A 14,848-nucleotide genomic window follows, 5' to 3' on the forward strand; every position below is an offset into this window, starting at 1 on the left:
CAAGGAACTAACCTGATGAATGCTTAGACCTATGTAGTTTATCCTACTGTCAATGTCCTATATATAAATCAGCATCTTTAGCTTGGACTGTGACCCTTACAATTGGGCAAGCAACCATTGTTCAAGCTTTTTAATAAATCTTCCTTGCTTTCATAAAAGATGTTTCTTTGTCAAACACAAACCTTATCAGATCACGCCACTGTAAAGATTGCAGATACATAACATGGCCCAAAGGACTCATTTTGGTGCTATTTGCCCTGCCTCTGCACCCTCCCTTTTACTTCACAAACCCTCCATGCTCAGCTCCCAAAATCCTTCACTTATAGTGAATTTATTTGAATTTGGGGAGAAATTTGAGGCTATATTTTTGCTAAAATGCCTCACTTGTCTTCCACAACTATCATCCAACAAATACATATTATATTCATATCTATTACGGAACCTTAGATAAAAGTATTATTTTAAATTCATTATAAACATAGATAAGTCAGTTACTATGTGCCAATTAAAAGTAACAATTAGTTGGAGTTTTTAAGATTAATTCAGATAGAATGAGTCTTCAATGTACAACACAAACTATTTTTCTGCATGAAAAAACAAAATTTTTTTGTAATTCAAAACTATGTTTGTTGGGAAAAAGAAATTGTACTGTTGGGGGGCTGGCAGTGGGACCAGGAGCTACCCTAGGTGCATGAACTGGCTTTTGGAGCCTAGTTCCTATGGTGGGATACCTTGCTCAACCTTGATACAGAGGAAAGGACTTGATCCTGTCTCAACTTGGGATGCCAGACTTAGTTGACTTCCCAAAAAAAGAAGGCCTTACCCTGTCTGAGAAGTGGATGGGGGAGTGGGAAGGGAGAAGGTAGGAAGGGGGTAGGAGGAGGGCAGGGAGGGGGAACTGAGGTTAGTAAAATGAAAATAAAAATAAGTAAGTAAAAGAAATTGTACTATTCACTGGAGTATAGATTATGGTGTATTATTGGTTGACATTATCATTGTATTAATTCACTAAATACTGATTAAAAGCTTGCTGTGGGCCAGGTATTACCTCAAGCACTTATGATTCAAAACTTCTTGTTGTTATGAATATACCTTCTAGAATAAAAAGGTAAGCAATAAACCAATAAGTGAGAAAGCATTTTAGTTTTATGTATTGATTTTGTTGTGATGGGAATTAAACCTAGGGTCTTGCACACTCTAGACAAACTATGCCACTGTGCCACATTCAGCCAAGAGATCATTTAGATGACCATGAGAGGAAAAGGACATACAAAGCAGGCTGTGAGTGGCCTGTAACTGTGAGCAATGTGCTCAGGAATAATCACATGAGTGAGGTGACATTTAGCAGAGATCTGAAGCAAGCCTGTGCCATGGATCATTAGAGATAGCAGTGGTACAGGGTACACGGCAATATTTTCTTAGAACAACACAATAAAACTCCATGTTCTGAATGCTAATCATCCATTCCATTCATAAAAACAAGACTAATATGATACAGAACTGCTCAAGGATTTTCAAAGCAAGCACAGAGCTCTCAGAAGTGGAGGGGAGAGCAAGCCTAGCTCTGTTGCTGATGTTTGAAGGCTTCTTAATGTTTTCCTTTCCACATGAGACATATTTTATAAGGCCACACAGATATAAGATTATACGAAGATGTATAAGAAATTGTAAGGCAGACACAATGGATACACATGTACTCTTAATACTATGGGGGATGGACAGGAAAGCCCCTACTATTTTGAGATTAACTGATTCCCTCCAGCAAGTTCCAGGGCAGCCATGGATACACAAAGAGACCCTGTCTTAAAACAACACAATAAGAACAAAATAAAAGACATATGAGACAATTCTTGGTACACGTAAAATTTTATCACTTACCAAGTACTTGTTTTTACATAATATTATGTCTTGGCTGAGTGTTTGACAGAAAGAGCATCCCCAACGATTTTCAGAGTCAGTCAATATTCTGATTATGTAATAATCAGTGTTGAGTACATGGCTTTACAAAATGGAAGAAGTACGTTTATGGCCATTTCAGAAATTGTTGGAAATTGTTCTAATCTCCTGCTAAAATTTGTATAATGATTTTTTGAATGAAACTCAACTCAGCAATTCAGAAAGCAGTATTGACAACCAAACATCTGAACCCAGTGCAACCCAAAGATATACTAATTTGACTTTTAAATCCTATGATGGCTATTCTTGGTGGTGGTCAGCTTGACTTCGTCTGGAATTAACTAAATTCAAAGATGAGGGAGTTTTACTTAATTTGAAATTGGTAGACCCACCTCCAATCCAGAACTTTGAGTTAGGGAGACAGATGCCTTTAATATGAATCTTGAAGCAGAAAGACACACCTTTAATCAGGACTATAGCTTCTGCTGGAAATCTATATAAAGATATTGAAGACGGAAGCTTTTGTTCTTTGCCTATTACTCTAGAACAGTGGTTCTCAGCCTTCCTAATGCTGTGACTTTTTAATACAGTTCCTCATGTTGTGGTGACCCCCCAACCATAAACTCATTTTTGTTGCTACTTTATAGCCACAATTTTGCTGCTATCATTAATCTTAATGTAAATATATAATATTCAGAATAACTGATATGTGACCCCTGTGAAAGGGTCATTGGACCCCCAAAGCTGTCTTGACTGGTAGGTTGAGAATCGCTGCTCTAGAGAATCCTGACTAGAACACATCCTGAAAAGGTGTGCTATAAAAATGGTACAAGTCTTTGCTTTTTGTATCCTAATCATTACATTTCTATGCAAGCAGAAAACCGCACAGTGAAAGCACTGCAGTTCATAACATGACCATTTCAGATCTAAGCTGAGATCTCAGGTAGTGTTGGCGGCTGTAGACATGTGTGGTGCAAAGCACACATACAGATTCACAAGCAAGTCTACAGTGGAGTCATGCAATGCAACATGGCCCGGCACAGGCAGAAAAAAAACTAGATTCATTACGTGTTTGATTTTGAATTTGGGGCCCTGCACATTTAAAAACCTTTTATGGTTGCCAAACTTTTCACAGCCCCTGCATTTCACAGCCCACAGTAAGCTCTGGTTTTATGAGCACCATAGTCACGTGGGCTACAGCTGACCCTGCAAGATGCTCAGAGCCCCGTCATTCCCCAACACTGGTTATTTTTGATACTGCCCATATGCTGCTCCCTAAGAAGGAAAAATTTTAAAGCTCAAAACATCAACAAGGTTTGACTTGAATTATTTCAGGGACAGCAGAGTGACAGGAAGTGAGAAAGGGTTTACACGTGTCACAGTATCTAGAGGCAGTGCCGGGTGGATGAGAAGTGGGTGGCAGCAGCCAGAAACATTGCACTAAATTCCCCGCGTGGATGAGAAAGCAAGCAGGGAAAGGGGGAATAGGCAGGCAGCGGTGCTGTATGTGCAGGGTCTGACCGGCAGCGGTCCTCGAGTTCTCTGGCAAGTACCCACATTGGACACCAGCTCACCGATGGTTTTGCTTGCCTTTCCAAACTAGAAGCTATTTCCTACACTGCAAGAAATGATCACTGAGATCCAGGTTGTCAGGTGACATATCCATTCACCCTCAGCATATTCAGTTAGTGGGCAGGGCCTGTAGCACCCTGACAATCTTTTTGTCTTTCCTCATTTAAATGCACTGTTCATAAATGCAAACAGCATTTCTCAATGTGTAAGTCATAACACCTTTAGGGGGAGTTGAACTGCCCTTTAACAGGGGACACATATCAGCTATCTGCATTATGATTCATAACGTAGTTATGAAGTAGCAATGAAGTAATTGCTTGGTTGGTGGTCACCACGGCATGAGGAATTGTATTAAAGGGTTGCAGCATTAGGAAGGATGAGAAGCCCTGAGTAAAAGTAAACTGAGATTGTACCTCAGTGCTAGAACACCAGCTGGCATTTGCAAAGCTCTGGGCTTTATCTCCAGCAGTACAATTTAGAAACAAATAGTAATATATAGACATAGTTTCTGAAGTCAGGCATTGCTAAAAATGCACAGTGGGGAAACTCCTCCTTGTATTCTCTTTCCATTGTTTTTCCTGACATTCAAGGTCATATTCTTTACCTATTTCACCAGATTGCCAGTCTAAATCCTGAAGATAGATAATAGCGTGGATATTTTTTCTAGTCTTCTATATTGATTAAAATATATCTTACCAAGAAAAGAAATTTTAACTGTCTTCCCTAGTCCTCATCTCATGTCCCATTTCCCTCAAAATGGTTACATCACCTTTGAGAGCGTCATTGAGTCTCCATGATTACAGTATTAGAACTGCAGAGATTCTAGTCCCAGGTAAGCCATACAGCATACTATTATCATTCTCCCATGTGGTTTCAGTCAACTTTTTTGTTGCTGTTAACCAGACTTTCTAAGTGAGTTTGCTATTATTCCAACTTGATTAAATTTTGTTTTTAATACATCCAACCCCATCTCATATTTCTGTTTTTCTCAGTCTGAGGAATGTACATGTCAGAGACTCATTTCCATGAAGTTCAACCTACTGTGGAGTCCCGTAAGGGCTGGTATGGATCACCCTTCCTTCTCAGCACAAGAACAATCCTGGGCATGTGGAAGGCTTTCCAAAAGGATGTGTAGGAGAAAGGAAAGGAGAGAAAAGAAAAGAAGCACAAAGGCAAAGCTCAATGAGATAGGGAGGAAGAAGAATGTGAAGAGACTAATTATCCAACACATTGGTTGTTATTCCCCATTATACAAAGTAAGCAAATAAAGCCTTGTAAGTGTTTTGGTCAATATGGCTCAGCATCAAACTATTCTCAAATGCATGCTTTATGCATATGCTCTCTTGGCTCATGATTTTATGGAATGGCTTTAGCTTCAGCCTCTGCACTGTGGAAGACCTAGGAAGGGTGCAGGTTGGCACCACTAGTGTCTTCGCTCTCCTTTGACCAGCAGCAGTGCTGGACAAAGCAACAGAGTGATGTACCCAGGGAAACTGTTACTATTTTCATTCATGTTTTATTAAAGTCACAAAGTCAAGTTTAACATCATTGGGTGGGAGTAGATTGTGACAGCACGAGGTATGCATATTTATTCTTATAAGGAGAAGCTGAGAAGAATTTCAAACAATAATTAATTTATCTACCCTTTAACTTTTTGCAATGTCATATATACTTTCATTAGGTGTCGTGTGTGTGTGTGTGTTTGTGTGTGTGTGTGTGTGTGTGTGTGTGGTGTGTGTGTGTGTGTACATGTGTGTGCAGGGTGGCTATGAAGAGCAGAGGAAAGTGATCTGGAGTTGCAGATGGTTGTAAGCCGCTCAATGTGAGTGCTGGGATGTGAAATATGCTCTGTTGGAAGAAGAGCAAGTGCTCTTAACCACTGAGCTATCTCACCATCCACACATGTAGTTTTAAAAATCTATTATTAGTTCCATCTGCTGAAAACCACAATAGTCAACAGCTCTCCTAATTGTTCTGACATAGATTGATAGTTGGTACAATATCTTTCACCATCATCTTGCACCAGACAACACATCGTATTTTATCCTTCATCTGTTTATCACATTAAAGCCACAATAACAAACTTTGTCCAGAACAGTTCCCATGGAGATGTGTATCATGACTGCATTATCACCTCTATTGTTCTCCCCTTCCAGCACTATTTGATTCAAACGGAGTTTCTGCAGTTTGGACATTACCAGTGGGATTGGCCATCTCACATTAAGAATGAAAACACCCAGTGTCTTTTATAATTGGAGAAACTCATGAATAACATATGCTGCAGATTCCTTAAGGGAATTGGGACATCATTACATATACTCTGGAATTCAGTGACAGTAGACAGGACAGTTAAGCACCCTCAGCCCAGCACTCAAGAGCTTACAGAAGATGGAGTGTAGAGCTTGACTCAATATGACAGGCTTTCCTAAGCCTTGACCCCCTATTTGAAGAGAAGCAAATCAAATCTACACAATTGGAGTCATAGTACACTAGGTCTTTATGTAGATCAGAAGTCAATCTTCCAACACTGACTTTGACACCTTCCACTTGTGTATCATACTTTATGCAGTGATGGTTAATAATCCTGGGGAAGATAAAGCTTGATGAAATCTTCATATTCAAACCATGGAAACAGGAAGATTTCCAAAGAAAGCAATTTGACTTTTCCATTCTGTGACTTAGTAATTAACCAATATGTGTCAGTAGAAGACCCAAGGTAGTTAATCAAATGGCCTAAGTCAAGGGCATATTTTTCTGCCTGAGTCTGTTTCAGTTAACTACTTCAACAAATGATCATCAGATTACGAGCAATAAATTAGACATAATATATATGATATTTATGTATTTATATCATATATATGACACATATACAAGTTTAGCTAAGGTCATAGGAGAGGAAAGAAGAACAATATGTAGTTTTTAAATTAACTGAGCCTTTACTGGAATAGTAAAAGTCTTTCTGTTCACAAGGGCAACAGTGCTTTTCATTATTGTATAAAAGAAGGCTTTATAAGCAGCTTTTCTTTAATCCTAAAAGCACCCATAAAGATTATTTGAGTTTACCTTCATTGGTATTTTGGAAAACAGCACTTCTAATCTAAAATCTCTGTACTTATCAATGACGTACACTCTTATGGCCTATTGTTTATAATTGAACCTCTGTTGGTATTGCTAGTCCACCACAGTAGCAAGCAAGAGTCCAGTAGGCAGTGATTAAAATCACCCCTGAGATCAGCATAGGAAGAAAAGTTTATTGAGCACAGTGTTACGTGGGCAGCAGGGTAGGCAGTAACTAGGGTAGGGCCTGTAGCAGAGGGCAATGGGCTGCAGGGAGGGCTCAATCTGAGAGAAATGTTTTTATAATGTGTGTCAGTTTCATTGTATGCAGTTTACTGGGATAGAATTTGTGGCCAAGCCCAGTAGGATAATCCAGATTGGTCAATGCACCATTCTGGATGAGACAGGGGCACGGGTAGTATGAGCTGCTGGGTACATAATTTCTAGTTGCATCATCTTTGTCATGCAAATTGGGGTATGAAAAATAAGACCATGTCAATAAGGGAAATCCTATTTGACCAAAGTTCTATCCTGGTAAAAGGGGCAGGTCACTGAAATTTGGACTGCCACCCAAGATGTCAGGTTATTCCTTTCCAGGGGTAGTAGTTTGAGATTCCTGAGTCATAATTGTGAAAACTCTCTGAGGAGACTGGATTTATTTTCTAGGTCTGATTGATGGCCATATTTGATCTATGTTCTTAATCTATTTCTCCATTATTATTTTTAATCTTTCCGAGCATTGATTTTCACCTATAAACCAAGCTAGCAGATAATAAAATAACTGATGGACAGAGGGCATAATATAAATGAAAAAACTATTTCCACGAATACATGTGCTCTTATTTGTGATTTGATATTATATTCATTCCTCAATACATATTCCCATTAGTTAAACCTGTATCCTATAATAAACTAAAACGCCACTATTTCATGGCATTTCACCATGAGCATGATGCCATGCAAGTACGCTATCACTAGAATAATTTGAGATCCTCTGCTGCACAGTACATTTTGATGAAGCAATATCTTTTGAGTTCTAAACAGCTAATTGAAAAGCAAACCCTTAGAAGATAACAAAATATGTGCTTGTGATTTTTACTTTCCATACTCTTCACCTTCAACGTGGCATTAATGTTCATTCACACAGCAGTCTTATCTGTCGGGCAGGAGTTGCACTCCTCATCTTCAAGATAAGATGGAAACACAGAGCATCAAAATACAGTGTTCATGCTTCTACAGTAAGCATCAGAGTAGGGTCCACCTTCTCCTCCCACAGTAAATCCAGTGTTCACTTTCAGAGTTTATACAATTACCTTATTTTCCGTGAAAGAAATGTCCCATGTACTGACTGTATAACAACAAAGCCAAGAAAGGAAATAATAGCATGCAAAAATCAAATCTGAAGGCAACCATTCCCTTTCATCTACTTGGAAGTCATAGAGAAGCTTACAGTACTGTCACCCTTGTTACCATTTTCTCTGGAAAGCACGTTACTAAAAATCTTGAAGTGTTACTGTGGTCAGAGAGGATTGAAAAGAAACATTCTGCAAATCAAAGCTGTTCTTATATCAAAGGGGATAGTGAAGAGAACACTGCTGTGGCAAATTTTTCAGCCAAAAATTTATTCAACTCATAAAATTTGTCAGCTGAAGAGTTCATTGACTCCTTGTGATGGCCATTCTTCGTTGACAACTTGACCATATCTGGAATGAACTACAACTCAGAAATGGAGGGCACACTTGTGATTTGGAACTTGAGGTAGGAAGACAACATGCCTTTGATTCAGATCTTGCGGCTGTAAGACACACACATTTAACCAAGATCTTGGGATCTTGGGATGAGAAGTCACACCCTTAATACTGATCTTGATGCAGGAAGGCACACAAATCTTGACTACACCTTCTGCTAGAAGCCTATATAAGGACAGCGGGAGAAGGAAGGATTCATTCCAACAGAGATGAGAGAGAACAACAAAGAAAATAAAACAAGGAGTTGGGAGAGGATGTGAGAGGTATTGGAGAAAAGAGGAGAAAAGGATAGGGTGGTAGATATAATCAAAATGCATTGCATGTACATAAGAAATTATCAAATAATAAACAGGAAATATATTTTAAAAGAGAAATATGATCAACGATGCAAAGACAAGTAGACGAAATAAGTCATGCTATCCTATGAAACAGTGTGACTAATAAATATTGTTTTAATAATACACTCTGTTTCTAGAACAACTAGAAGAAAAAGACTCAAAGGCCCCAATCATAAAATATTGATAAGATATAAACCATCATTCCAATTGGGTCCATATTCATCATATGCACACATTGAAATATGTGTAGTATTACATATCAGTATTACCTATACATGAAAGAGCTAATGATTCGAGGAGCCAGAAATGTTAACTACCCAGATTTGATAGGCACACAATAAATACATATATCAAATTATTACAGTGTCCCCCATAAATACATACAATTAAAGTGATGGTAACAAAAAACTTAATGCACTCAGTTTTAGCAATAAAGGTAGGACTGAAATATAATTTTATATCTAGTTATGTGCTTTAGTGGGGGGCTGGTTAAAAAAAAAGCAGGCTTTTATTCCCAACTAAACTACAAGCAATCTTTGCATTTTCCAAGCACTAGCATCAGGCCTCAGAGGTACACGAATACTAACAGTGTGCATGCCTTCCAACCTGCTTTCATCCTTTAAGTGTCATCAATGGCCCTACTCTGTAGGGAAACTTGCAATTTATTGCAGAGACTTATCCCTGCAGGTAGGCTATGTTTAACTTCTACAGTTGAACAGAACAAGTAACAAAAATGGATTCTTAAGCAAAAGGGAAATTGTTTTTTAAAGGAACTTAAAGGTTGGAAGAGTCGAGAGCCTTAGAAGGCTAAGACCTAGAAACCAGTGTGTTTATCTCAGAAAACAAACAAGCAAACAAAAATCTATGCATTTGTTTTTCCATAAAGAACTCTATCCAGCCGTTCCTCCTGCCTTGTCTTCCTGCTGTCAAGTTTCAAAGCCCTGAAACAAAACACCCAGTCATTCCAGGTTAGACTCCATAGCCTGTCCATCACAGTACAAGGAAGGCTGTCAAACTCTAAAGACCCAGCTGTGATGTGGATACACAGAAACTTACCACTCCCACCAAAGACTTGGAATATATGGACACAACTCTCAAAAAGGAGCCAAAGCATTATGGGAATTGTGTATTGCCTAAATAGTAAAAGGACAGCCAGTGATCAGTCCACACACACAGTACACTTTGTTGAGCTTAAGATCTATTGTAATTCCCATCCTGTCAACTTCAAAGAACACATTTTTCTCCTTGTACCTTCTCCAAAGTTGAGACAGCTGTAACACTCTGCCATCCATTTGCATTGTTTATACAGCAAGGAACTAGTCGAAGTTTTACTCTCCAGAATGCTTGTCTGTGGAAGGATCTGGTCTTTCAGTACAGATCCAGTGGCCTAGTTTCTGTTTGAGACCATTATTTAAACCCAGACAATTTCAATGTACTAATAACGAGCTGTCATTATCTGAAGGCTGTTTTCCAATGTCCTGGTTTCTTCTTTGGATTGCTATTGTCCTTTCCTGGCCTAAATAATTTCATATATAACATTGCCTTAGTGCTTGTAGCCTGGGTGTTTTAGTTCATTTTAAAGCCAAATCATTCTTTCCAGACATAATTTCTATCCCAGGGCTGAGCTGCAGACATATTGAAATCTCACATTTTAAGCAAATAGACTATGAAGTTTAAGCAGTTATTTTAACTAATCAGAACATAAATGATCATCATATATAATGCACTATTTTAGGTTTTGTTTGTTTGGCTTTTGGGTATCACAAATCGGAATCACAGATTTTCCCCTTTAATTTTAGGATAACAAGAAAGACTTTCCAAGCCCCAAAGCTGGAGTCAGTTTAGTGACTCACCTCTGAGGGAGGATTTGATAGAGACATCTATCTCATTTAGGGCTGAGTGTTCAAAGACCTTTCACTCTTTGCATACTGTCTGGCTGTGGGTCTCTATATTTGTTCCCATTTGAAGCTTCTCTGATGATGGATAAGCATAGCACTGACCATATTTGTCTTTCTGAGTCTGGGATACCTCACTCAGGATGATTTTTTTTTCTCGCTCTATCCATTGACCTGTAAGTTTCATGATGCCACTTATTTTTGTACATCCATTTTCATTTCATCTTTTGAAAACTCTAGCTTTGAAACCAATGTTTTATTCTTTTCTTTTTATTTATTTTTAAAGAGAATGTATGTGTTGTATTTTTCACATCGTGTATTTTGATTCAGCTAATTCCCAGTCCCTTCACATCTTCCCTCTGTTCCTACATGCCCCCCCAATAAAACAAAATTCAAGAGAAAAAAATGAAGAAAATCAAATAAGAAAAAAATTAAAGTAGAAGGAATTAAAAATCTCATCATGGTTATTTAGACAGTAGTGGCACATGTCTTTAAAGCCAGGTGGTAATGGCACATGCCTCAAATTCTAGCACTTGGGAGGCAGAGGCAGGCTGATCTCTGTGAGTTCAAGTCCAGTCTTGTCTACAGAACAAGTTTCAGGACAGTCTCCAAAGCTACAGAGAAACACTATCTTGAAAAAACAAAAACAAACAAACAAAAAAAAAAAAAACTCACCATGAAAGCTGCAGTATGACCCAACAAGTCATGCTATTACATCCTTTGTCCATACATCTCTCCTTGTGGGTGTTCATTGAAAAGTCATTGGTCTAGCTAGAGGCCCCTGGTCTTTACTACACATTTGATGCTGTGGCCCAACTAGGACTTTTCCTGGACACCCCATTAGTGTTCTGTGCTGTGGAGATCATGAAGCTTTGGGTCTGTGGGTCAGGTCCCTTCACGTACTCCAGCAGATCATAGATGGGATGGATGTTGGGGCAGGCCATCATCCTTGGGCCTGGGCCTGGGCAGCTGTAGGGTCGGTCTGCCAGATTGGAAATGGGATAGTGCTCCGATGGTCACAGTTTTGGGGCTGGCTCACCTACACCTGTACTAGTAATGTTGGCCCAATTGTGCTGCCCTGTGTTGTGCCCGGTGGGGATTGGGGATAGGTCTCCCACTCCTCCGACCACAGGGCCACCTCTCCCACCTGCCCCAGTTGAGCCCAATCGTTAATTGGAACAATTTTTATTTTTTTATTTCCTTGCATATTCTGGACACTAACCCTATATCAGATGCATTGGTAGCAAAGACTTTCTCCTACTATGTAGGCTGCCTCTTCACTTAGGTAATATGTCCTTGAACAGAAACTTTTTAGTTTCATGAGATCTCATTTCTTAGTTGTCAGCTATAATGCCTGTGATATATAGGGTTCTGTTCAGAAAGGTTTCCTGTACCAATAAGTTAACACATATTCCCTGCTTCCTTTTCTACCAGAGTTAGGCGATCAGGTCTTATGTGGAAGTCCTCAATCCATTTGGATGTGAGACAGGTGAAAATGCTTTAGGCAGGACTTAAGATCATCATTACCCCTGGGTAGGATTGTTGCTCCATTTTACAGTGGAAAGAAGTGGGGTGTGGATCCCAAGCTTGGCTCTCATACTAATGGGCCCTGACTCTTCAGGCAAAGTCTAGATTCTTTGGGATCACGCCTGTTAGTAGGATGATATTGGGTGGTGGTTATGTTCAAGGTTTCTCTATGGTGTAAAATGCTGACTCTTTGCTCTCTCTCATGACATATTGAACTAATGCACAGCTATCATTTCTTTTAACTCAGGAAAGTCAAACACACTTAATACATAACCTTAGCTAAGAATATGGAAGGGAAGGAAGGCCATTCCATATGCAATAGGCCTCATTCTTAAAAAATAGAAAAAAAAGTTAGGTGGTGCCTCAGTTCTATTTGCTATTATCTTCTTAGTTGATCACGTTTTTAATTAAACACAAGCACATCTAAAAGCATGTCACTGCCTAGAGAAGCATCATGCACACCTATATGGTTATGCCCCACCAGTATAGACAAGGAAATTTCCTCTGCGATTTTTCAGATCTCCTAACAGTCAGCACAGTCAAACTGTTAATAGATGATGATGGCAACAGGCTGCATATTCTCAGAATGACAGTCCTGTGCTGCTCAAGAGGGAAGAGTAGTAGAAGCAGATGCACAGTTGACTCATCCACCTGACCTTTTCCAGCAGCCCAGAGACACACTTTTCCCCAGTGAAAATTCTGGTAAACAGCAAGGTCTTGCAACATGGGGATCCCTATGTACTGTCATTCAGCGTGAGTCATAAACATACTCTGACAGTATTCCTCCCTCCTACCTCAGAGAATATGTATTCTAACCCCTTGGCCATCCAGACAAGAGTCTTAATTCTACCAGCAAAGCTCAGCTCAAACTACATAGCTAATTTGTGATAAGACAATTGTTTCAGGAGGAGCCTCAACGTAATGCTGTTCAAAATTGAGAAATTGTAAAACTGAAATTCTGGTAACCATGAGTGGTGAGGCCTGAGATATAAACCAAGAATCTAATAACCACACTCTGTGATGATGTGTCCCACACTCTTTCACCAGCTTGTCACTTGACAGTAACCACTGATACCAGCTGGTAATCATTTAAAACTCTACCTCCAGCATAAGGGAAGACAAGACCCTAAACGTGGAAGAAGTAAGGGACAGGAACTTGGTGAAGGATAGTATACAGTATCTGCCTTACATGTGTATACAAATAGCACCATTTTTTAAGAGTCTTAAGTATAAAGAATTAGTAATATTCATATCTTGGAAACTCTTTTTTTCAATTAGTATGTTAAACAAAATAATCAGTTATGGCATTTCCTTTTGTTTAAAAAAATTTACATTTTTATTTATTTTGTAGGTCTGAAAGTGTGTGTGTGTGTGTGTGTGTGTGTGTGTGCGCGCGCACCACAGTACAAGTACATGTATGGAGGCAGAGAACAACTCATAGGAGTCAGTTTTTTCATACCATAATATGAGGCCCATGAATCAAACTTAGGTTTAGATCCTATGATGCTTTCATGCTTGTTCATAACGTATTTTGACTATATTCATCACTATGACTTGTCCCTTCCTACTGGTCCTCCCAACTTCCCAAATAGCAATCCTTCCATTATGTTTCATTTGTTTAAATCTAGATTATACAAATTAGTGAAAACATTCAGTGTTTGTCCCTTTCACACCTTAAAAAATCCATCCCAACAGATTAACTATATCTCTCTGACAATGGAGCTTCAGATTCCTACTTGATAGGAGATGGTGCATTTTGGAGATAATGCTTTTATCAAACAATTCTCATAAATTAGATGTCATTTGTCATAGGGAAATAGACATAGAGAGACAAAGAGAGAAAGAAATCACATTTGAATTTATTGTTTATATTTTCTATCAATTTGTAGCAAAATAAGGCAACATGGAAATCATCAAAGACATGTAGATGATGATTAGGGGAATCCATAAGACACCCACATCTTTAAGACTATTGTGTTTATTTAATTATTTTTTCTATGCAAATTAATTATATGATTTAATTATAAATTAAGTGCATACCATGTGCCTACTATTATAGTGAGATATTTACATATATAATTTTATTGACATTGCACTGCAGCTAAGATAAATATTATATAATTTTTGAAAGAAAAAAAACAAAGATAACTTTCTAGTATCACAGAATAATTGTAAACTTAAACTCAGTTCTGTCAGAGGCCAGAGGTGGTCCTTTCAACTGTTACCTTTACTTATAAGCCAATCCAGTATTACTGTAACTTCCAATTACTGAATCCTGATATCAGTTATTGTTATGAACTTTTATTATTCTTGTTGCCTTCCCCAGTTATCAAGGAAAATCTTGGTGGTGATTAAGAACACCATGTTCTATTCTTTTGCTGACTTAATTTCCTGAGTAGGTAGAAGGCAGCATTATTTTCGGGACAAAGAACAGCTTTATCATCTCCAAAAACTTGCTGCTACACCGTGATGTTAGGGATGTGTTATTTTAGAAATGAATCACACACATAATCAGATGCCACTTGTGGCACCGGAGAGGGAATACAGCTGTGTGTGACTCTGAGCTGGTTCTCTCGCACAAGAACACCATCTGCTTTCTGCTGCTTTGGATGGAGTTTTCATTTCAGACTCTGAATCATCATGGTGGGGGGAACCATGTTGCTTTGTCTTCTATTCTCTTCTGGGCGAATGGTAGCTAAGTAATGAAGTTCAAACAGCATTGTAACATAAAAGGCATGCCTTTTGTTATCAGTCAGATACTAGACTTGGTTACCACATAGGTCTTTGCCCCAGGCCTTGTTAGTTTGGGGCTCAA

Source organism: Phodopus roborovskii, unplaced genomic scaffold (genome assembly GCF_943737965.1).
Source record: "Phodopus roborovskii unplaced genomic scaffold, PHOROB, whole genome shotgun sequence".
Taxonomy (NCBI): Eukaryota; Metazoa; Chordata; class Mammalia; order Rodentia; family Cricetidae; genus Phodopus; species Phodopus roborovskii.